The sequence below is a fragment of the Camellia sinensis genome, chromosome 4, assembly GCF_055761805.1.
Source record: "Camellia sinensis isolate YWXY chromosome 4, ASM5576180v1, whole genome shotgun sequence".
Lineage (NCBI taxonomy): Eukaryota > Viridiplantae > Streptophyta > Magnoliopsida > Ericales > Theaceae > Camellia > Camellia sinensis.
In genome coordinates, this window is record NC_138964.1 from 151,548,261 (window position 1) to 151,572,791 (window position 24,531).

At 37.3% G+C, this 24,531-nt stretch overlaps 1 long non-coding RNA gene and 1 pseudogene across 4 annotated transcripts; one reads left to right on the plus strand and one right to left on the minus strand.

Annotated features, from left to right (window-relative positions):
- The first annotated feature begins 4,817 nt into the window (after nt 1-4,817).
- On the plus strand, nt 4,818-14,122 carry LOC114258427 (protein EDS1B-like; annotated as a pseudogene).
- Nucleotides 14,123-18,749: 4,627 nt separating this feature from the next.
- LOC114258414 (uncharacterized) lies at nt 18,750-23,969 on the minus strand. 4 transcript variants are annotated; one of them, XR_014365420.1, is made up of 5 exons: nt 23,669-23,969; nt 23,365-23,441; nt 23,147-23,199; nt 22,775-22,941; nt 18,750-19,304 (listed from the first exon to the last, which is right to left on the minus strand). It is a non-coding gene; the product is annotated as an uncharacterized LOC114258414 (long non-coding RNA). The 4 variants fall into 4 exon arrangements; XR_014365417.1 differs by having other exon boundaries at nt 22,775-22,994; XR_014365418.1 differs by lacking the exons at nt 23,365-23,441; nt 23,669-23,969 and having other exon boundaries at nt 22,775-22,994; nt 23,147-23,267.
- Between the last annotated feature and the right edge of the window lie 562 nt (nt 23,970-24,531).

The following is a 24,531-nucleotide window of genomic DNA, read 5'->3' on the forward strand; positions in this document are numbered from 1 at the left end:
TTTGCTTTTCTATGTTATTTTATTTGTTATTGTACGGGAAAGAAATAAACCTTCTCGTATAATCCTGTTGATCAAGTCTGCGCTCCTCCGTACGACGTCGCTTTATCACCTGAAAACACAAACGTGAGCTAGCCGGCGGGTGTGTGCCGGAAACCTCTCCGATGCCTAAGTCAATAAGTTTGACAAATAGACAAAAGCTCTGTGTATTCAGAAAACAAAGTTGTGTTACCTCTCCAAAGGTGATGTTGTGAGCTTTTATAAGTTTCGTGTGGCACAGTCCTAGTAGGACTTTTACTCCTCCATGTAGAGTCCTCCTAGGATTCATACTTCTGAAAGATAATGCTTATCCTTCAACACCCCCCTCTTTGCTTAAACCAAGTGAGATGGTTCTACCATGGTAGGTTTGTAATAGGACCGAGGCAATCATGGCTATGTTGAGCCGCAGAGTAGACCGAACTATCCTTAGTTCGGTTCTTCCTTTCACTATACCTTATCTCGGTTCTCTCATGTACAAACCATGGTGTGATTAGACCGAGCTACCGAATAGTAAGGTTCTGACCGTTCTAACCACAATACGCCATGACCGGGCTAACTCTGAGACCGGACTAACTTCAAAGCGTCTTTAGACCGGACTAACTTCAAGTCTCCTCCGGACCGGACTAGCTTCGGGGCTCTAGGACCGGACTAACTTCAAAGCCTTTTTACTCAGCCCTTCGTATTGTGGCCCATGACGGCCCATTACCCAGCTCGGCCCAATTTTCATATAAATCACCCTCTCAGTTGTGTATTGTAATTTTCAGAATGGTTTGCTTGTTCTGAAATATCAATTAACGAGTATGAATCTATTTGTTTTATGTTATCACACAATTTATACAACATATATATATATATATATATGAATGTATTTGAAAATAAGAAAATTGTAGAGAATCAAAACAAGCATGAGTCGTGATTGGTTAGAAATGATGGGTACAAAGATTTATTTGCTAGAAAAACAAAAAGGGGATACAAAGTCTTACTAAATAATTTTTTTTTAAATTAAAAGAATTTTTCTTAGTTATGAACAGATTTAACTGAAATCAGCTTGTTTCCCAATGTTATGCTTCATTTATTTAAATAGAAAATATTTTTTAATGAAAAATATTTTTTATTAAAAAAATTAAAAAAATATTTTTTTATATTTGGTGGTGGTGGTGATGGAACGAAGGTGAAAGTAGAGATTGTTACATAGTGGTGGGATGATGGCGGCAGTGATGATGGTAGTGGCTATGGTGATGGTAGTGTGACAGTGAAAGTGAGAATAGTGGTGATGGTGTTGTGAAATTAGTAAAAATAGAATTGAAAAAACATTTTTTGTTTTTTAAAAGTAACAAACAACAAAATTCGTGGGGGACTAATGGAAGAAGATGGAGGATGGATTGGGTGTGGTAATGCATAGATATCTTAAAATGAGTGGTTCAGATTTGTTAAAGGTATAATTAGATTTTGGATAAATTAAAATGAATGGTTCAAATTTGCTAAGAGAAAGATGATTTAATGTCTAAAATGTCCGTGGCTAAAAGATCAACAAACAATTCCTTGTTTATGCCTTGATGCAATTTAATATGAGTCTTATAATACTTTCTTCAAACAAACTTTTTGATTGTCTCAAAATTATATATTTGATTATTATAAAACAAACTTTTTAATTAATTAATTAATGTGTATTTGATTTTGTTGTTGAACTAAAAAAAATAAAATAAGATTGAATGTATATTTAGCTTTTGTTGTGAACCTTAAAAAAATAAAAAATAAATAAAAAAATAAGTTGTTAACATTAAATATATTAAAAAAGAAAGAAAAAAGATTGAATGTATATTTAACTTTTGTTGTGAACCTTCAAAAAAAAAAATTGTTAATATTAAATATATTAAAAAAGAAAGAAAAAAGATTGAAGACATATTTAGTTTTTGTTGTGAACCTTAAAAAAATAAAAATAAAATAAAATAAAATAAAATAAAATAAAATAAAATAATTGTTAACATTAAATAAATTAAAAAAGAAAGAAAAAAGATTGAAGGTATATTTAACTTTTATTGTGAACCTTAAAAAAAAAAATTGTTAACATTAAATATATTAAAAAAGAAAGAAAAAGAATTGAAGGTATATTTAGTTTTTGTTGTGAACCTTAAAAAAAAAAAAAATTGTTAACATTAAATATATTAAAAAAGAAAGAAAAAAGATTGAAGGTATATTTAACTTTTGTTGTGAACCTTAAAAAAAAAAAAAAAAAAAAAAAAATTGTTAACATTAAATATAAAAAATAAAAATGGAGATTAAAGTGGGTTGGGGAAAATTCATATCCATTAAAAAATGGGGAGAGTAGTACCCATGGGGAATGGGGAAAATTTACTATAGGGGAATGGGGATAGGGAATTAATATCCACCCCATTGCCCCCCATTGCCATTCCTAATAACAATTGGATAAAAACAAGCATAGTATAAAATGCATAATTTTATGTTATTTTAAATTATGATTTTTTTTTAGTGCAAATAATCTAAAAAGGCTAAATTCTATTAATATTACAAAGAGTTATAAAAAAATAATACTATAAAAATTTTATATATTTCTCAATGTATGAGATAGTTGATGAATCTTATCCCTCATCCTTTTGTTTTTGAAAATTCATTTAATTTTGACAATTAACAACATTTTTACTATAAAATTTTAAATAAATTTAAATTTTTTTTGAAAATTTTGTTCCACATTGAGAAATATAAAATATATAACTAGCCACACAATTATGGGTTTTCACTTATGTATAACTAACGATATGTGTACAATTTAAATATATATATATATATATATATTTACTATATATTACGTGCCACTCAAATGATAATGTCTAAGGTTTAAATCTAACTTCTATATATTTATTTATTTTTTAAAATATAAAAATAAACACTTGACAACAAAAGGAAAGAGAGCTGCAAGACACTACCAAAGACATTCACTTTATAATAGTACAAATAGATATAGATATATATTTTTTCCATTAAAAAAACTAAATAATATAGAAGTCAAAGATAGTTAGATATAGATATTTTTTTTTTCATTAAAAAAAAGGCTAAATAATATAGAAGTCAAGTTATGGCATCTAAAAGGAAAAAGGGAAAAGAAAAATGATAGCAAGTTATAAAGGTAGTTATAACGGGCGATTGAACTTATCAAATCACTAAAAAGCAAAGAAACATCTTCAAATTGAGTGAATTGTTATTTACATTAAAAAAGACAATCTAATCCATAACATACACAAAATGATTACAATGAATAAAGAGAGAGAAGGGAGAAGAAAAAAAAAAAAAAAAAAAAGAAGAGAAAGATAATGATTTGTCACTCATCTTGTTTGATTAAACTACATAAAAGAAAAAAATTGTTTCATATTACATTGTCAAAATAGCATTTTATAGGTGTCACTTTTTTCTTTAATTTATTTATTAATTTCTTCTATATTTAAAAAGGTAATTAATATTATAAGAAAATAACAATTAATTGATTTTCTTTCTTTCTCTACCAAAAGATCAAGTTTTTGAGAACCTAACTATTGAAGAGAGAGTTCCTTGAGCAACTTTGGAAAAGAGAGAATTTCTGAAAGTCAGTCTTTCCAACCTTTTCTATCTATCCTTACAAGTAGGATGAGAGAAAGTAAATATGATATTTGCATTGGTTTTTCTAACGAAACTACGCACTTTTTTGTCTTTATAATTTGGAAGGCTGAGTCCTTGACTTTGACTTCAAAAGATGGGAACAACCCCCGCACTCCAGCGCTCCAATGAACAACATAAAAGGCACTTGGAATAAGGGAACAAGTGAGATCCTCATTTGACTCAAAACTTCTCATTAATCGAAACGTTAGCAATGTCTAGTAGATCCTCATTTGATTCGAAACTTCCCATTTATCGAAACATTAGCAATGTCTAGTAGGAGTAACGACATACAAACAGAATGTTTATACTACTTATAATTCCATCATTTCAAAACAAAATGTCTCTATCACTCGGGTTTATAATTTTAAAAACACTACCGCTACAATTCTGGATAAGAATTCTATATAAAAATGCTATTTGTATATTATTTTTTCATCATGTAATATTATCATTGTGCCAAATATCAATCAATTAGCAGTGGGTTATACAAGTGTAGTGGAGGTAGAATCTATCTTTTATAGTACAAGAAAGTCAATAGAATTATAGAAAATATTTGTGACCTCCACAAAAGAGGACTCCCATAACCTCCACTGATGTATTGACTATTAATGTGTTTAAATTTTTTTTGAAAGTTGTGTTTGACAGTGACATGAATGGTTCAGATCATTTTAAAAATTGTAGGAATTGTGTTTTGTGAGGCTCTATCATTATTGTAAAATTATATGTGAAGTCTTTGAGGTCATTTGAACAAGCATTTTGCTTAATGTCCAACGACTTTCCAAGACATTGCCAAGCAAATTCTAAGTCAATGATTGTATAATGACAAAAAAGCCCCAAAATCCATTACCATGATTGATACCCACCATGTTATATAAAACTGAAAACCAACCACAGTAAGGCCAAGTTTGAGAAAATTAAATAAATTCATATTTTTTATCTTTTTATCTTTTTTGAATCACATCAATCAATATCTTTTCTCTATTTTTCTACACATCTTTTTATAAAAAGTCAAAAAGTACACTTATTTAGAACATCCCAAACAACCCCAAGCAAAAACTAAAGAGTATAACAGGGAGACAGAAAAGCTTCCGCAATTGCTTATTGCCAAAGAAAGCATAGAGAGAACAAAGATGTTGGGAGGAAAACTTGTAGAGAAAATAAAGATGAGAGAAGAACTCCTCAAGAAAGCTTGTTCTGAGCCATGAAAGCTAACAGGTCTTCTGGGAAGCCATAGTTTATAACAAAAGCTGAGGTTGTCAGGGACTTTCTTTAGCTTTGCTGCAACATGGGCTGTAGATGATTGGTTCAGTCACAAAACTTTTGGAGAAACAAAGGCTAATCTTGATCTGTTTCAGTCCCTCAGGAGCATTGGCAACGATGAAGCTGCCACGGTTAATGAGGCATTTTTTCACAGATTTGAAGCCATTCTCAGAACATCATCGTTTGCAAATGAGGTATCATCAATTGATAAGAGAGATACTTGTACCAGGCCGGACGTCCAACTATGCAACCCCCCCCCCCCCCTCCCCCAAAAAAAATCAAACCAAACCAAACCAAGCCAAGCCTTAAGTCTCATCAAATGGGATCGACTATATGAATCTTTCTTCTCCACGTGGCCCTATCAAAGGCCATTTCATTAGTCAAATTAAGTAGATTCATATCTCTATTTATAACGCTAGTCAACGTTAATCTAGGCCTACGCCATCCCCTAACACTTCCATCTATCGTTACAGCATCGCATCTCTTCACTACTGCCTCTGTTGGCCTCCGTTGAATATGACCAAACCATCTCAAACGATTCTCTCTCAACTTATCTTCTATCGGTGCTACTCCTACCCATTCCCGAATACACTCATTCCTAATCCTGTCTTGTCTAGTCTTACCACACATCCACCTTAGCATCCTCATCTCCGCCACACTCATCTTATCTACATGTTGTTTCTTGGTTGCCCAACACTTCGTCCCATACAACATAGCTGGTCTAATAGCCGTTCTATAGAACTTACCTTTTAGTCTAGTGGGTATTCGTTTATCACACAATACCCCAGACGCACTTCTCCACTTACACCATCTCGCCTTAATCCTATGGGCCACATCTGCATCAATCTCTCCCGCTGTTGTGATAATCGACCCTAAATAACGAAAATGTTCACTCTTAGACAGTTCTTGGTTCTCAATCTTCACTTCTCCTCTGCTTTCATTGTTACTGTTACTAAATTTACACTCCATGTACTCTGTCTTAGTTCTGTTTATCCGAAATCCTTTAGATTCAAGAGCTTTTCTCCAAATCTCCAACTTTGTGTTAACTCCTTCTCTAGTCTCATCCACTAACACAATATCGTCTGCAAAAAGCATACACCATGGCACGTCATCTTGAATATTTATCGTCAACTCGTCCATAACTAAAGCAAAAAGATAAGGACTTAAGGTAGATCCTTGGTGTAACCCTACAGTAATAGGAAATTCATTTGTTTCTCCAGCTGGCGATCTAATAGTGGTCACCACCCCTTCATACATGTCCCTAATCACGTCAATGTAGCCTTTTGTCACCCCTTTCTTCTGTAACGCCCACCATATTATATCTCGGGGCACTCTGTCATATGCTTTCTCAAGGTCGATAAACACCATATGAATGTCTCTTTTCTTTTCTTTATACTTTTCTATAACTCTCCTCAAAAGATAGATCGCTTCCATTGTTGACCTACCAGGCATAAACTCAAATTGATTCTCTGACACCTCTGTTATGTCTCGCAATCGGCGTTCCATCACCCTCTCCCACACTTTCATTATATGACACATTAGCTTAATTCCTCTATAGTTGTTACAATTCTGGACATCACCTTTATTCTTATAGATTGGCACTAATATACTCTTCCTCTACTCATCTGGCATGTTCCTAGTCAACAAAATTTTGCTAAATAACCTAGTCAACCAAGCAACTCCCTTTTTACCCAAACACTTCCAAGCTTCAATAGGGATATCATCAGGTCCTCAAGCCTTATTTGATTTCATCTTCTTAAGTGCAATCTCTACTTCAAAGTTCCTAATCCTGCGATAGAACCTATACTTAGAAAATATGAGGAAGAAGAACTCCGAAAATATGAGGAAGAAGGAATATATTCCTGTTATATTCAAAACTTCTTATTTTACAAGACCAAATGACACTCCTTATATAGGAGATATTACAAACATCATTATAACCCATTATATGCCACTTATATATTATATATTACCACTATCTACCACTATCATATTATATACATGCCACTATCTACCACCAACACCACTATCATATTCTATACATGCCACTATCTACTACCAACACCACTATCATATTCTATACATGCCACTATCTACCACCAACACCACTATCATATGCCACTATCTTATTATATGCATTAACACAAATTTCCAACACTCCCCCTCAAGCTGGTTTGAAGATATCTTCCATAGCCAGCTTGCTAGTCAGCTTATCAAATTGCTTCTTGTGTAGTCCCTTCGTTAGCACATCAGCTAATTGTTCACATGTTGGAAGGTAGGTCATACAGATTATGCCAGCATTGATTTTCTCCTTGATGAAATGTTTATCCACTTCTATATGTTTTGTGCGATCATGTAGAACTGGATTATGAGCTATAGATATAGCTGCTTTGTTGTCACAATAAACCTTCATAGGTGTCGGGTGAGAAAGCTTTAATTCTTCAAGAATTCTTTTAATCCACATTACTTCACAGATTCCATGGGCAACAGCTCTGAACTCTGCTTCTGTACTACTTCTAGCTACCACATTCTGTTTTTTACTCCGCCATGTAACTAGGTTCCCACCTACAAAGGAGCAGTATCCTGATGTTGATCTCCTGTCTGTAACACTTCCTGCCCAGTCTGCATCTGTGTATACTTCAACTTGAAGATGTCCATGTTTCTTGAACAGTAAGCCTCTCCCTGGAGTTCCTTTCAAATATCTTAAGATCTTATAAACGGCCTCAAAGTGCTTTGCCCCTGGTGAGTGCATGAACTGACTTACCATGCTGACTGCAAAGGCAATATCAGGCCGTGTATGAGACAAGTAAATCAATTTCCCGACAAGTCGCTGATATTGTTCCCTCTCTTTGACTTCTTCAGCCTTAGCAGCTTGTAACTTCAAGTTAGGCTCGATCGGAGTCTCCACCATCTTACAACCAAGCATACCTGTTTCTCCAAGGAGATCAAGAACATATTTTCTCTGATTAACGAATATACCTTCCTTGGATCTTGCAAATTCCATTCCGAGGAAATACTTGAGGGCTCCCAGATCCTTAATGTGAAATTCTTTTGCGAGTTTCTCTTTGAGGGCTGCTAACTCTGCTTCATCATTACCAGTTAAAATGATGTCATCAACATAAACAATCAAAATTGCAATTTTACTGTTTTTTGAATGTTTATAAAATATTGTGTGATCTGCTTGACTCTGCGAGAAGCCACAACTGATAACTGCCTTCCCAAAGCGTTCAAACCATGCTCTTGGTGATTGTTTGAGTCCGTATAATGACTTGTTCAATCTGCATACTCTGTCGCTTCCAAGTCTCTGCTCAAATCCTGGCGGTAGGCTCATGAACACCTCCTCTTCAAGATCACCATTGAGAAATGCATTTTTAATGTCAAGTTGATGTAGAGGCCAATCTGAATTTACTGCAAGAGATAACAGTACTCTGATGGAATTTATTTTAGCAACAGGAGCAAACGTCTCCTGATAGTCGATCCCATAAGTTTGAGTGAAGCCTTTAGCCACCAGTCTCGCCTTGTATCTCTCAACGCTTCCATCTGCGTTACATTTTATCGTAAACACCCATTTACACCCAACTGTTTTCTTGTCTTTGGGTAGATCAACTATCTCCCAAGTACCACTTCTCCTTAAAGCATTCATCTCCTCCATGACTGCTAATTTCCAATTCGGATCATCCAATGCTCCCTGTATATTCCTTGGAACAAACAAGTGTGAAATCCTAGATGTGAAAGCTCTATGGTTTTTAGACAGTCTTTGATAGGAGAGGTAATTTGCAATAGGATGTTTAATGCAATTTCGGACACCTTTCCTAATTGCTATAGGAACATCAAGGTCGGAAATAGAAGGAATAGGATTACCTAAAATTTCGATGCCAGAACTCGGGTGGACATTCGGGTCATTAGGATGGACATTCGGGTCATTAGGATGGACATTCGGGTCATTATTCCTCAGATGAAATCGCTTCCTAGTATAAACCTGAAGCTCAGGATTTAGATCATTTTGTAGTACTTCTCCCCCTAAACAAGAATCTTCTTGACTAGGCACCATAGAACTTGGTTCTCCTAAGTGATCATTATCAGACAGATGTGGTTTTTGTGTAGGATAAATGACATTGGGGAGCGGGATAGAAATATCCCAAAAACGGTCTTCTACTCCACTTGTCTCCCCCTGAAGAGAAGTGTTGGGGAAATAGGATTTTGTTTCCACAAATGACACATCCATACTCACATGAAATTTCTTGGTTTGAGGATCGAAACACTTATACCCCTTTTTGTTTGAGGAATAACCCAAAAAAACACATTTTATAGCACGGGGGTCAAGTTTTGAACGAAATTGACTAGGAACATGAACATAGGCAGTACATCCAAAAACTTTGGCGGGTAAATCAGAAAACAACCTCGTGTCAGGAAAAAAAGTTGAGACAATCGAAAGGTGTTTTGTATGTTAACACCTTTGTAGGCATCCTGTTTATCAAATAAGAGGCTGTTAAAATTGCTTCACCCCATAAATATTTAGGAACATGCATGTAAAACATTATAGCACGTGCTACTTCAAATAGATGTTTATTTTTTCGTTCTGCAATGCCATTTTGTTGAGGGGTATCCCGACATGTAGATTGATGAAAAATCCCATTTTTTTCCAAAAACTCACCCAACTGCTCATTGAAATATTCTGTTCCATTATCAGAATGTAAAATACCAATTTTGGTTTGAAATTGGTTTTCAATCATATTGTAAAAATTTGTGAATAAATTTTTCACGTCAGATTTTTTATTCATCAAATAAATCCAACATAAGCGGGTATGGTCATCAATAAATGTAACAAACCATCTTTTACCAGAAAGAGTAGTGATTTTAGAAGGGCCCCAAACATCACTATGAATCAAATAAAAAGGTTTGGAAGCCTGGTAAGGTTTTGGCAAATAAGTAGAGCGATGAAATTTTGCAAAAATGCAACTTTCACAATGAAAAGAAGAACAATCAATCCCTTTAAATAATTCTGGAAACAAATGTTTCAGATAAAGAAAACTAGGATGTCCTAGCCTATAGTGCCATAGCATTATTTTTTCTCGAACAGGGATTGAACTAGTACTATTAAAGCTCTGCGCTTTTTTATTACTAACAGGTACTTCATCAAAGTAGTAAAGACCTTCAAGCATCTTAGCACGCCCAATCATCATCCCCGAGTTCTGGTCCTGAAATTCACAATGGGATTCAAAAAATGTAACACGACAATTAGAATCCTTAGATAGTTTACTGACAGACAAAAGGTTACAGGCTAAGTTGGGGACGTGAAGAACAGCATTGAGATTAATTTTCTCAGTTAGTTTAATAAATCATTTTCCTGCAATAGGTGAAAAACTACCATCGGCTATTCTGATTTTGTCATGACCAGAACAAGGGAAATAGGTACTAAATAAATGGGAAAAACTAGTCATGTGATCGGAGGCACCGGAATCTATGATCCACGGAGAGAAGTTTAGGCAAGAGAAGGCTTTAGGATTTCTACCTGTTTGTGCCAACAAAACACTAGGAGTACCGGATGAGGAGTTGGATTTTATCAGCTTTAAGAGTTGATCAATCTGCTCTTTGTTGAAGGGACCTGAATCGGCTTCATTAGCGGTAGGAAAGCCACGATTCTTCTCTCCTTGTTTGCTGCTTTTCCAGTTGACAGGTTTGTCATGGATCTTCCAACACGTTTCGCGTGTATGGCGAGGCTTGTTGCAAAAATCACACCAGACCCGTGGCTTATCATCAAACCTGCGCTGGTAATTTGCAGCCTTGTTGGCCGCAACATCGCTAATTAAAGCAGAAATTTCAATTGATTCACTAGTACCTTTTTTCTTAAGCATGACGCTCCTTCGGCTCTCTTCCCTTCTGACTTCGGCAAATACTTTGCCAATGGATGGAAGAGGAGGTCTGCCAATAATTCTTCCTCGCACTTCATCGAACTCAATGTTGAGGCCGGCAAGAAACTTGTAAACACGGCTGTCTTCCACAGTTTTCTTGTGGTGGTTGCAGTCGTCAACCGATTTCCATTCGTATGTGTTGAAGATGTCAAGATCCTGCCACAACCTTTTCAACGAATTGAAATATTTGGTGACGGAATCATCTCCTTGACGAATCTCTCCCAACTTCAAAGTTAATTCGAAAACTTGAGATTGATTTCCTAGGTCAGAATACATCTGACTAACATTATCCCACAATTCTTGTGCAGTAGGATAGCACATGTAATTAGAGCTTATATCCTCCTCCATGGAATTGACCAACCATGTCATAACCATGGAGTTTTCAGCGTCCCAACTGTCGAACAGCGGATCATTAATAGCAGGAGCCTTCTTGTCACCAGTGATGTAACCGATCTTTCCTTGCCCACGGATATACATCCGGACAGATTGTGACCAGCGGAGAAAATTATCACCATTTAGGCGGATGGTGGTGATTTGGACAGAGTGAGAGTTTGACGTTTTCACCGGAATGGCAGCGGAAGGGGTTGAAGTGGTTTCGGACGTGACTTCCGACATGGCTATGACGGTTTTAGGGCTGCTGTGTTTTTTGTAGCTCTGATACCAACTTAGAAAATATGAGGAAGAAGAACTCCGAAAATATGAGGAAGAAGGAATATATTTCTGTTATATTCAAAACTTCTTATTTTACAAGACCAAATGACACTCCTTATATAGGAGATATTACAAACATCATTATAACCCATTATATGCCACTTACATATTATATATTACCACTATCTACCACTATCATATTATATACATGCCACTATCTACCACCAACACCACTATCATATTCTATACATGCCACTATCTACTACCAACACCACTATCATATTCTATACATGCCACTATCTACCACCAACACCACTATCATATGCCACTATCTTATTATATGCATTAACACAAATTTCCAACACCTATAGTCTTGGTTTATCGTATTACTGATTATTTCTTCCCCTATTGTCGTACTTCAATGTTCCTCATTTAACAATTTCTTAAAATAATTCTTCCATCTTTCCTTAATCTCATCATCCTTCACCAATACCTTAGAATCTTCACTCTTGATGCACTTTACTTGATTAAAATCTCTTGTTTTCCTCTCCCGTATCTTAGCAAATTTGTATACCCTCTTCTCTCCCTCCTTACTATCTAGTCTAGTGTATAGGTCATTATAAACTTTCAACTATCTCACTACTTTCTTGACCTCCTTATTAGCCAATCTATAGCTCTTAAGGTTTTTCTCAGTTCTATATCATTCTGTCACTTTTTAAAGCACTCTTTTTTTGCCTTAACTACCGCTTGGACCTCTTCCCTCCACCACCAAGTTTCCCTAGAGCTGGGTCCCGTTCCTTTCGACTCTCCAAGCACTTCCCTTGAGATTCTCCTCATACAATTGGCCATCGAATTCTACATAGTGTTAGCATCACCTTCTAAGTCCCAAGTACCTTCCTTATCCATTCGATTCTTAAATATTTCTAGTTTATCCCCTTTTAAGTCCCACCATCTTGTCCTACGACGCCCACCATCCTTCCTAACTTGGTATTGCCCTCTAAAACATAAATCTAGTACCAAAATCCTATGTTGAGAGATGGTATTTGCAGGAAACATATGGTATTTGCAGGACACTCCTCAGGTGGTGCAATGGCCATGCTAGCAACAGTATGGTTCTTAGAAGAGTACCTGAGGCCAAACAGCAGTCAAACTACACCTGTGTGTGTAAGTTTCGGGTCCCCGCCAGTTGGTGATCAGATTTTTACGCATGCACTCAGGAGGGAAAACTGGGATGGTTGCTTCATACATTTTGTCATGATGTATGACATTGTCCCTCGCATAATGCTTGCTCCTCTCTCATCCACGGAACGAGAATGACTGCCAATTCTCCACTCGTTCAATCCAAAATCAGCATTTTCAAGGAAGAATCCATTGCGAGAAGAAAGCTTCAACTTTCTCTATGACTGATGAGAAATGTATCCTCTGTTGCGAGCCACGCTGCATGTAACCTGATGGGGTTCATTCGTTACTGGACACTGTAACCAGTAACCAGCAACCAGCTTCATAGAACTTAGCCCTTACAGGCCTTTTGGTACCTACATTTTCTGCACCAGGAATGGAAAACTGGCTGCAACAAATCGAGATGCAGTACTTCAATTATTGTTCTACAGTTCTCAGTTGATCAGTGAAGCAGAAAGCACAGAGGTTGCTCATAAAAGCTTAATGGAACATCTTCTCTATGAAAATGAGTAGCTAGAAAGGTTAGAAATGCAAAATGTGGTTTACCTGGATAGTCATCTTCAAGATCTTCCTGTGTCTTCAGAAGAAAACACATATGGTGAGACGGCAAGTCGGCAACAGTTAACACAGCTTTGAATTACTTTGGCCTGGTGAGTTTCAATCCTTTCACCTCATACTGTAGAGTATGCAAGTTTCATTTTCTACACTAGATTGCTGCAATATTCAATCTTGAAAACTTTCACAATTTGTAAATAACTACTGTTTGGAAACCCTCTCTAATTTGAAGTGTTTGAAATTCCAGAGCACAAGAGCCAGGTTGTGTCTCTGTGCTGCAGGAGAGGTAAAAACCAATGAGAAATCAAGACAAAATAGTTTCTAACAAGAATGAGATTGATGTAAAACTAAAATGCATACGAGAATATTACACTGGATGTGAAGTTCGCAAATTGGGTTACTATGATGCTTCAAGCTTCATGATGATATCAAGGACTTCCATACTAACATTACAGGGCTTGAGCTAGCAGGCATGTGGGATGAGAGTATTGAAATGTTGAAAAGGTATGAACTTCGAGATGAATTTGAGGGCCACAAGGAGTGGATAGAGCTAGGAACCAAGTACATACAGACTATTAGTGGAGCCTCTAGATATTGCCAATTACTATAGACACACAAAGAATGACGACACCAAAGCATACTTGATCAAGGGTAGGACAAATCTTTACAAGTACATGCAAAGGTGGCGTGAACATGCTGAAAGAATTGAGCAAGAATCCAACTCAGAACCCTGTTTTTGGGCTGAAGTGGAGGACCTGAGGAGTAACAATAAGTCATTTGAAGACATGAAGCAGAGGATTCTGCATACAGAAAGAGATGTTCTAAAATGGGTTCAACACGGGGAGATTGGCAAGAATCTTGCCTTGCAAGGCTTATGACCAACTTGCAAGGCTTATGACCAACTGAAAGAACCTCTGGCACTTTTTAGGATAAAGATATTTGCTACTTTCGCTTATGACGACATGAGTTCATGTTAAAAAAAATAACTCTAGCCATAATGCTTGTTTAGGCCCCTCCTATCCAGCTCTCCAGAGGGTAGGGAGTTACTGTTAAAATGTACCAAAACCTACCACTACACCTACTCCACCCACTTCACCTACTACTCCACCTACTACATACCTACATCCTCTAATCTTCTATATATAAGACTCATTGTAAACACAATAAACATCAATCAATAATACATCAATTTTTTAACATGGTATCAGAGCAAGGTTAACAACCTAGTATTTTCGCTTTACCAGCGGGCGGCAGCCTCGCCTTGGCCGCCCGCCGGACCTCTACACATACCTTCTCTCCCGCTGTTTTAATTCGGAGTTAGCAGAAGCATCACATCTACAACACACATCCCAGTGGTTTAGTTCACAGCCTATATTGCCATTCCAGTCTCTCAGTTTCTCCTATCTTAAAACTCTCTTTCATACAAGCAAAAATGAAGCTTGTTTTTGCAGCTTTGCTTATTGTTTCACTGGTTCTGAGCTCCTCCTTCCAAGCCACCATGACCCAGGCTACCCCCCCAAGTGGTTATCCCTGCGATTCCAAGTGCACAGACAGGTGCTCCAAGGCAGGAGAAAAGAAACGTTGCCTGACAGACTGCGGGATCTGCTGCAAGAAGTGCAAATGTGTTCCGTCAGGGACTTTCGGAAACCAGTTAGACTGCCCTTGTTACAGAGCACACGAAATCTACGCCTCAAACCTGTGGAGAGTGGAACACCCTGGCCGCATGGGTCGCACGTGCGGAGTCTCGTGCGGGAAGCTACTGGGGCACGTCCATGTCAGCGTTAACCTCGACGGCCCGGCGTCGCGAGCCACCGTGTTTCAGCATGGGTGGATGAAGCTCGGGAGTGAACAGGAGAAGCCGACGGCTCGGCTGCATTTGACGGTTCGGTCTGAACCGGACCCGAGGTTTGTGTTCCAGTTCGGTGGCGAACCGGAGTGTAGTCCGGTGGTTTTCCAGATTCAGAGAAACATCCGGCAGCCGGTTTTCAGCTGCAAGTTTAGCGCCGACCGAAACGCTAGATCACAATACCTCCCATTGGATTTCACTGTCAACCATAATAGAGGATGGATGAGAACATTTTCTGGTGAAAGAGAGAAACCGGGAAAGGAGCCACCACACAAATAACTAGACTTTCTCACTCTTACTTTTCGTGGTCTATCCCCTAGACCCCTTTTCATTATCTCCCTAATTCTTTTACTTTCCCACCAACCCTCTCTCTACACAGACAATAGTCATCACCCACATGATCTCCTTTCTTTTCTTTTCTTTATTTTCCACTTTCTTTTATTTTACTATATCTCTCTCCATATATATGTTTATTATAATTTAATACCCAGACTCTGTCTACTTTTGCACCAACCCATTTTCTTTTCTTCTTTTCTTTCTTTATTTATTTCTTTCTTTTCATATTACATCTCTACCCGTATCCATCATCACACTCTTTCTTTACTTATTTTATCTTTCTTTTTTTGTAACAGCACACCAAAACCCCACACCAAGCAACCCACGTGACCCATTCTTTTTATTATTATTATTATTATTATTATTATTATTATTATTATTATATATATATATATATATATATTTTTTTTTTTCCTTTTCATCCCACTGTTTCAGAACCCATTCACAGTCTGTTCCCACTCCCACCTTTATTATTTTTATTCATCATTATATATTCATCATCCCCCTGCTCATCATTTCATCCCCATCCCCTTATTTATTTCTTTATTTATTTATTTATTTTTTTTCTCGATTCCCTTCTTTTCACAAAAAAAAAAAAAAAACAATTTACCACTTTGCACAACCACCCATTTTTATTCATCTCAGGGATCTACCCCGATCACAATTTTACACAAAAAAACAAAAAACATAAAAAAAAAAAAAAAAAACACATCAACGGCTTTGTTTTCTTTTCTGCAGACGGCCACACACCGACATCCCTTCTCTACTCTGCCGCCGGTCTTTTCTTCTTGCCTCCGTCCTGGGCGGCCCTTGTCGGTGTTGCCTCCGTGTTTCCCACTCCACTGGGCATGATCACTACTCCCTGCTCCTCCACTGCAGCATATGGCGGACCTCCAAAACGGAACATCACGGTGGCCCTCCGCTTTAGCTCTTTATTTTCCGCCTTTAGCACACTTATCTCTGCTCGCGCATCCTTATACATGCGTTGGAGCAGAGCCAGCTGGGAGTTTAACTGCTGCACCTCATTTGCCCTACTCTGCAGCCGGTTCGACAAGTTTGTAACCGCAGTCATGGTTTCCACACATGACTTCAATGTATACTGATTGGCTTCCACATCCGACTGCACTGCCATTCTTTGCTCCACAGACCGCATAGGAAAGTTCAACGAAGCAAACTCCGGGGCGCTTGGTTGAGGTTCCAGTGCCACCGCACCAGTTATCTCTCTTGTTGACTCGTTGAGGTCGGGAAAGAGGGTGAGCAGACCGCGGGAAGACGAAGCCATTTTTCTGGGCAACAGAGTGTTACAGAGTATCTTTCTCAGCAAAACGAAGAATTTTTCAGAGGTTTCTCTCAGTTTTTCTGTCTCAGCTTCTGCCTCAGCCTCAGCCTCAGCCTCCGTCTTGGTTAAATAGCCGAGGCAGCCACGCGTATCGCGCGCCACTCGACGCCAGACGACAAACGGGCGCGCCAGCCAAGGCACTCACGTGCCTCGCCATCATATCTGGCACACCTTTTTATGGAATGGGCACGCCTTTTGATGGCACGCCTTTTTGAAAAATTAGGCACACCTTTTGAGGGTGCGACTTTTTAGAGGTCCGACAAGACTCTGTAAACTGTCCCGACATTGATTCCGGTTAGCTCCTTCATGGGTCCGACAAGACTCTGTAAACTGTCCCGACATTGATTCCGATTAGTTTCTACAAGGGTCCGACAAGACTCTGTAAACTGTCCCGACATTGATTCCGGTTAGTTTCTACAAGGGTCCAGCAAGACTCCGTAAACTGTCACAACAACTGTCACAACATTGTCTGCTACAACGGTTCGACATGACCCCATAAACTGTCTTCTACATCGGTCTGACACCGCCATCCAGTGTCCTCTACACCGTTATGACACCACCATACAGTGTCCTCTACATGGTTATGACACCCCCATACAGTGTCCTCTACAATGTTATGACACCACCATCCAGTGTCTTCACCAATGGTCTGACACGACCATACAGTGTCTCTTATCCTCTTTTATTTTTATGTATTTTCTTGTTTTGTTACTCTCTCCAAACTCAAGTTGGTTAGTTCCATCCCCCTTGAGTTTGCGGGGGGCTGTTAAAATGTACCAAAACCTACCACTACACCTACTCCACCCACTTCACCTACTACTCCACCTACTACATACCTACCTCCTCTAATCTTCTATATATAGGACTCATTGTAAACACAATAAACATCAATCAATAATACATCAATTTTTTAACACTGTGGTCACACTCGAGGAGGGCCGCAGCATTAAAGAAAGAAAGAAAGAAAGAAAGAAAGGAGAAAAAAATAAAATAAAAGACTGGCCAAATGTTTTCATTGATAGTCTAAACTTTCTTTTGCAGAATGCAGATCTCATCAGGAGGCTGCCACAACAAAAAGCTGTCAGTTTTTTCATTTTTAATATGATCTGTTCCTAGGATAGCTCCCTATAATTATGTTCTTGTGTTTTGGATAAACTATTGCTGTGTACTTTATTCTAATGAAGTTCATCTTCAACATATATCTAAACTCTAGCCAATATTGTATCCAAAATCTTGTCTTCGTAGTAGTAGAATATGTAGAATTTGCAGCAAATAACACAAAATAAGCTTCCTAGTCAATTTTGTGCAGGCTTATATCCATAAACTGCAAAAGGAATTTTAACATTTTCACAGGTGTAGTCACTTGTTTATGCCTTATAGCCACAACACACACACATACGCGGAGAGAGATTAATTCACTGGAAAGGCATCTGCTTCCTACAGTCTGATGACATCATTCTGGCATTCCGTATACTTCCACCATTTTCTTAGATTTTTCATGTCCAACAACTCCTAATTCAAATACAAGTCCAGCCCATTCAAGTGGCTGAATTCGAAATGACAAGAAGTAATTCTAAGTTACAAGTTTCATATCAAATTACCACCGGGGGTGGTGGCCTAGTGGATAAGGCATCCCTCTACGCAGGTGTGACTCAGGTTCGAATCCTGGGAGGGGCAAATTTGCTGCTTTGCAGCTGGCTCTCTATGGAGACCTTGCCCTATACTCCGATTGAAACCTGAGCCGGCAACTGGTTACCTGGGGCCTGGGCCCACAGATGCAGTAATGACACACCTCAAAGCATCCCTTTGAGAGCGCGGTGTTTGAGGCAAATAAAATAAACAGACACAGGCAATTTCCTAACACAAAAGCTCCAAACTAAACTCGCGATAATAAAAGCAAGGTACAGTTAGAATAGAGGGAAGGCTGGTCGAAAGAAACTGGAAACCACAACTAAAAGAAAAACATACAAGGTTAATGACAACATCTCCAAATCCCATGCTTTCCCAAAGAACAGCACACAGTGCATGCATAAAATACACAAGTTGAGCACATATAAACACAACACCTTGGAAAACTAAACCAAAAACAATTAGAAAAAGAAAAAATAATACAGAGACAAAAGACATGTCCGCAGCAAGAATTAAAAAAAAAAAATCAATCGTTAGCATACAAAACAGAGAACCTCCCAGATAATTTGCCAAATGTACTTGCCAACTTCATGAATAACCTTCTCACTTGACAGTTGTTAAAGTATTGAGGCTGGAAGAGATAAGTAATGCTAGAATTTCTTGATAAAACCCATAAAATAGCAACAGACTAGTGTCATTTTCAGCTCAACTTATGCTCACATATTTAATTGATGCAACTATCATCTGCATCAATAGTTGGGAACACATACCTTTTTTGGGGTGAATAAGGGAACACATACCTGCCCAACAGTGATTCCCTTCTAAAGATCATTTAACTAGATCCCTTCATATTTCAGTAGGTAGTGGAAGGCTGCAAACTGCAATGAAGAACAAATTCCAACCATGCAAACTGAACAAGGCAAAAGATCACCTATTAGAAGTGGAAGAACAAAACTTACCTCTTTTGGTGGCCAAAGTAAAATAATGATGGGAACATAAAAACCATCCATCCACATTATCCAGCCATCAAATGCCTCATGTTTAATGGGGAGAGAGAGAGAAAGGGGGGGGGGGGGGTTAAATTTCTAGACTTCATTTATTTTCTTGAGGAGACTACTCTACAATCACGTATTGGTAAATTTCTTTTTAATAACAATGTTTTATATTACACTTTCCACTTCAAAGCAAAATGAGAGTATTTTGGATAAATTTTTATGAGCATACTCATCAAGACAAGATACGTAGTATCCCATATCATCCAACTGGGAAGAAAGAATTAGGGGAGTACAATAGGACCCACTTCAATCATACCATCTGGATAAACCACTACATGAGACGCATAATTCTATTGCACTCACCTAATGCAACAAGATAAACTCCTAGACTAAGATGTGCAGATGAAAACTTACTTACATCAGACTCCATAAAATAGGGAAAAAAGAAAACAAAAGAAATAAATAATAATATATAGGTTGTTAAGCAAGTCACAAATCTGGCCTACAAGGTTTGATATCAATATATAGGTAATTGCAACTCCCCATCCCCTCAAATTTTAACCCGGCTTCTTTGTGTAACTGAAAAATAGGAGGTGAAAAATGCCTCTGCACTGAAAATCTCACCTCTGTACTGAAAAATTCATTCTCTGCTTTAGAGAGAGCAAATCAAACCCCCTACAATTATTCACCCCCCCCCCCCCCCCAACTGGGAAGAAAGAATTAGGGGAGTACAATAGGACCCACTTCAATCATACCATCTGGATAAACCACTACATGAGACGCATAATTCTATTGCACTCACCTAATGCAACAAGATAAACTCCTAGACTAAGATGTGCAGATGAAAACTTATCTACATCAGACTCCATAAAATAGGGAAAAAAGAAAACAAAAGAAATAAATAATAATATATAGGTTGTTAAGCAAGTCACAAATCTGGCCTACAAGGTTTGATATCAATATATAGGTAATTGCAACTCCCCATCCCCTCAAATTTTAACCCGGCTTCTTTGTGTAACTGAAAAATGCCTCTGCACTGAAAATCTCACCTCTGTACTGAAAAATTCATTCTCTGCTTTAGAGAGAGCAAATCAAACCCCCTACAATTATTCCCCCCCCCCCCCCCCCCCAAAAAAAAAAAAAAAAAAAAAATTGAACACCCTACAACACCAAACAAGGTTGGTTTTACATCATATAACAAAGCCACTTCCCAAACAGGCTCAAAGCTAGGAAGCACAGATACGGATACGAGGTACAATGATACAGATACAACGATATGTCAAAATCTGAAAAAGTAAGATACGAATACGGTGGGAATACCAAACCAAACCTTGAGTCCCATCAAATAGGGGGTCGGTTACATAAATCTTTCTTCCCCACTCGACTCTATACAAGGCCATTTTCGTTAGTCAAATTAAGGAGATTCATATCTCTATTTACTACACTAGCCCACGTCAATCTAGGTCTACCATTTCTCCTAACACTTTCATCTGCCTCTGTTGGTCTCCGTTATATATGACCAAGCCATCTCAATCTATTCTCTCTTAACTTATATTCTATCGGGTACTACTCCTACCAATTCTTAAATATATTCATTCTTAACTCTGTCTTTTCTAATTTTGCCACACATCTTCTTTAGTATCCTCATTTTAGCAACACTCATCTTATCTTTATGTTGCTTCTTAGTTGCCCAACATTTCATCTCATACAACATCGCTAGTTTAATAACCGTTCTATAAAACTTCCCTTTTAGCCTAATGGATACTCATTTATCGCATAGTACCCTAGACGCACTTTTCCACTTAAGCCACCCCGCCTTAATTCTATGGACCACATCCGCTCCAACCTCCCCAGGCGTTGTAATAATCGATCATCAATAACGAAAATGTTCACTCTTAGGTAATTCTTGATTCTCATTCTTCGCTTCTCTTCTGCTTCCATTGTTACTGTTACTATTACTATTACTAAAAATGTACTCCATGCATTCTGTCTTAGTTTTGTTTATCCTAAATCTTTTAGATTCAAGTACTTCTCTTCAACTCTCCAATTTAATATTAACTCCTTCTCTAATCTGATGCACTAACACAATATTATCTGCAAAAAGTATACACTATGGCACATCATCCTGAATATTTATTGTCAACTCATCCATAATTAAAATAAAAAGATAAGGACTTAAGATTAATCCTTGGTGTAACCCTACAGTAATAGAAAATTTACTTATCTCTCCACCAGGCGATCTAATAGCGATCACCACAACTTCATACATATCGCTAATCATATCAATGTAACCTTTTGTCATCCCTTTTTTCTCTGACACCCACCAAATTATATCACAAGAGCACTCTATCATATGCTTTCTCAAAATTGATAAAAACCAAATGAATGTCTTTTTTCTTTTCTCTATACTTTTCCATTACTCTCCTCAAAAGATAGATCGCTTCCATTGTTAACTTACTAGGCATTACTTAAATTGATTCTCTGACATCTGTTATATTTCGCAATCAAAAATCCATCACTCTCTCCCACACTTTCATTATATAACACATTAGTTTGAGAGTGTCAGAGAGTGAGAGAGCAAGAGAGAAGTAAGAGAGACAATAAGGATACATCAATTTGACAAATTATATTACTTTAACTCTCACTATATTCCTCTTATCAAAAAACCAAACAAAGTATTAAAAGTAATATGTGACTTCGAGTATCCGATACTTCAAAATTAAGTATCCGACAGTCCAAAATTAAATATCCGATACTCTAAAGTTAATAAAAAAATTAATGAAGTATCCGATACATATCCGCGTGTATCCAAGGTATCCAATAAGTATCCGATACGGATACGTCTCCCTTTTTGAAGTATCCGTGTTTCATAGGTTCAAAGTGGAAGTAAAAAATCCACCCCTAGTGATTCCTGTCTGTTACAGAAACACTATAATAGCAATGCATTCTTAAGAAAGAGGACCCTTCTCATCCTGGTAGTTCAAGGGGACCATAATTTCACCCTACTAATTTCTACCTCCGATTGGCTCCAAAATGACTCTTCTGTTACTTCTTTCTTCTGAATTCAAATGGGTAGAAACTAAATCAGCTGGCGGAAGCATTCTTTACCAGACTGTCAATAAGGCAACAAGCAAAAAACACGTCTAAAATGAAATAAAACTGAAAATTTTAGTCCTAGTCGCATAAAAGACTTTAAACTTGATGATAAATTTGTCAATTTAATTTAGGAACTACCTACCACAACAGCCTGGCGATAAGTAAAAATTGATACCATTTTCAAAAAAACAAAAAGAAAAAAAAATTAACTTAAGTGGTAATTTAACGTGCCATAAAATGCAGCAGAAACCACTCCAATTTTAAATTTTCAGCACTTAATAGGGGTTACCAAGTAATCAACTGCATCCCTGCAGTACAATGCCTTGCCATCAACAGACACATCTTGGACTTGGGATTGCACTGAGTCTCATGTCAGCCATTAAAAAAATTGCACCACACCTTTTCATCTCAACCTGATCTGGCCCACCGGCTCATTTGGTTGTCAAAGTCGGAGTCCTACGATGGAACGTTGGATAGGTTTACAGGATCAGATCAAGGATCATAAGATCCTACAGGAAAATAAATTTGCATAATAATTTAATTTGAATAAACACTTTTTAGAAAGTATACACAAGATAAGCCTAAATTATAATAAAAAGAAGTGAAATATTGTGGAAAATATAATGCTCCAAGTGAAATACTGTGTTGGAAATACACATACTGCAAGCTTCCAAGATTTGACGTTAAACTTCCAAGATTTGACGTTGTATATCTCTGAGTCCCCCCTCCCCCCAAAAAAAAAATAAAAATAAAAATAAAAACAAAACGAGGTTCATAAATATCCATGCAAAACCATCACAAAGAGAATCTGCTCTGAATAAATTTAATACAGCTGCATCTAAGAATAGCTAATGAAGGAACGTAACCATAAAGGAAAACCTGTAGACATATTTTAATGTATCTCCCACAGCTACCAAGATGAAGAGCTAGAAGTTCCTATAAAATGCTACTTGATCCTGATAATCAAGAAAGGAAAACAGACATCAGGTTATGAAAAATTCAAGATCCCATGTAGCGCACCTAATGATAAAGTCAGAAGCAATATACATCCATGAAAGCACACCACCGTTAAAAGCAGCAACAGCAACAAGATAACTTTCAGGTTTTTGAGATGACAGTAAAAGAACAAGCATAAAAAGTAACTTAAAGACTGTATTTTGGTGAAGGGTTGTAACTTTTATACCAGGCATCTGATGCCACCAATAATCATTGACCAAACTGTGAGCTCCTGAGATGTGGTCAGCAAAGGACAAAATCAATCTGTCACCAATATTGATAGAACTAGAAAGAGAAATAATATCAAGCACTTAAATCCAATCCATCATTGCTTGGTAAAGGGAACATCTGTATTTTGCAGTGACCAATGGAAACTCAATCTAGATGTTTTAAAAAACAGAAAGCTTTCTGCAATTAGCTGGTGCCCCCAAGGGGAACAACGAGTTCACCAAATTGCCAGAGCTACAGGAGTCTCTCATCAGCCTAGGCTATATCATAAGCAAAGCAAGGGGGAGCAAAAATTAGATATTAATTTCTGGAAAATGCTAATGTAATATCGTTAAAACTGTATTGAAATGTATTAAAAATCAATAGCATGACCCTTCATTTACTATCAGAGGCGCAAGTCTAGGAAGAACTTTACACACAATTAATTTCGTTTCATTTTCCAGTACAAAATCATGGTTTCAAACGTCAACTTCCTCTCCTTTCTGATGTAACCAAAAAAAAAAGAAAAAAAGTCAACTTCCTCAAAAAGTATGCAATTCCTTTCGTTTCAAATGCATCACTCAAGCCAAATCATTTCTCCAATTGCATAGAACATCTCAACACACATGGATCCGGTAGTTATTGATTGCATAAAGCAGCATTGTGTCCTACACCATCATGATAATTTGACATATTTTTAAGCAAAATAGATTCTCAAAAGAGCTCACAGACGTGATCTTAAATTTTGAAGGACAAAAAGTAACATTTTTGCCTCTAAGAAACTTCCACTTTGATTGCGGATGCCTTACAAATTTTTATCCAAAATGGTACCAAACAATGAGC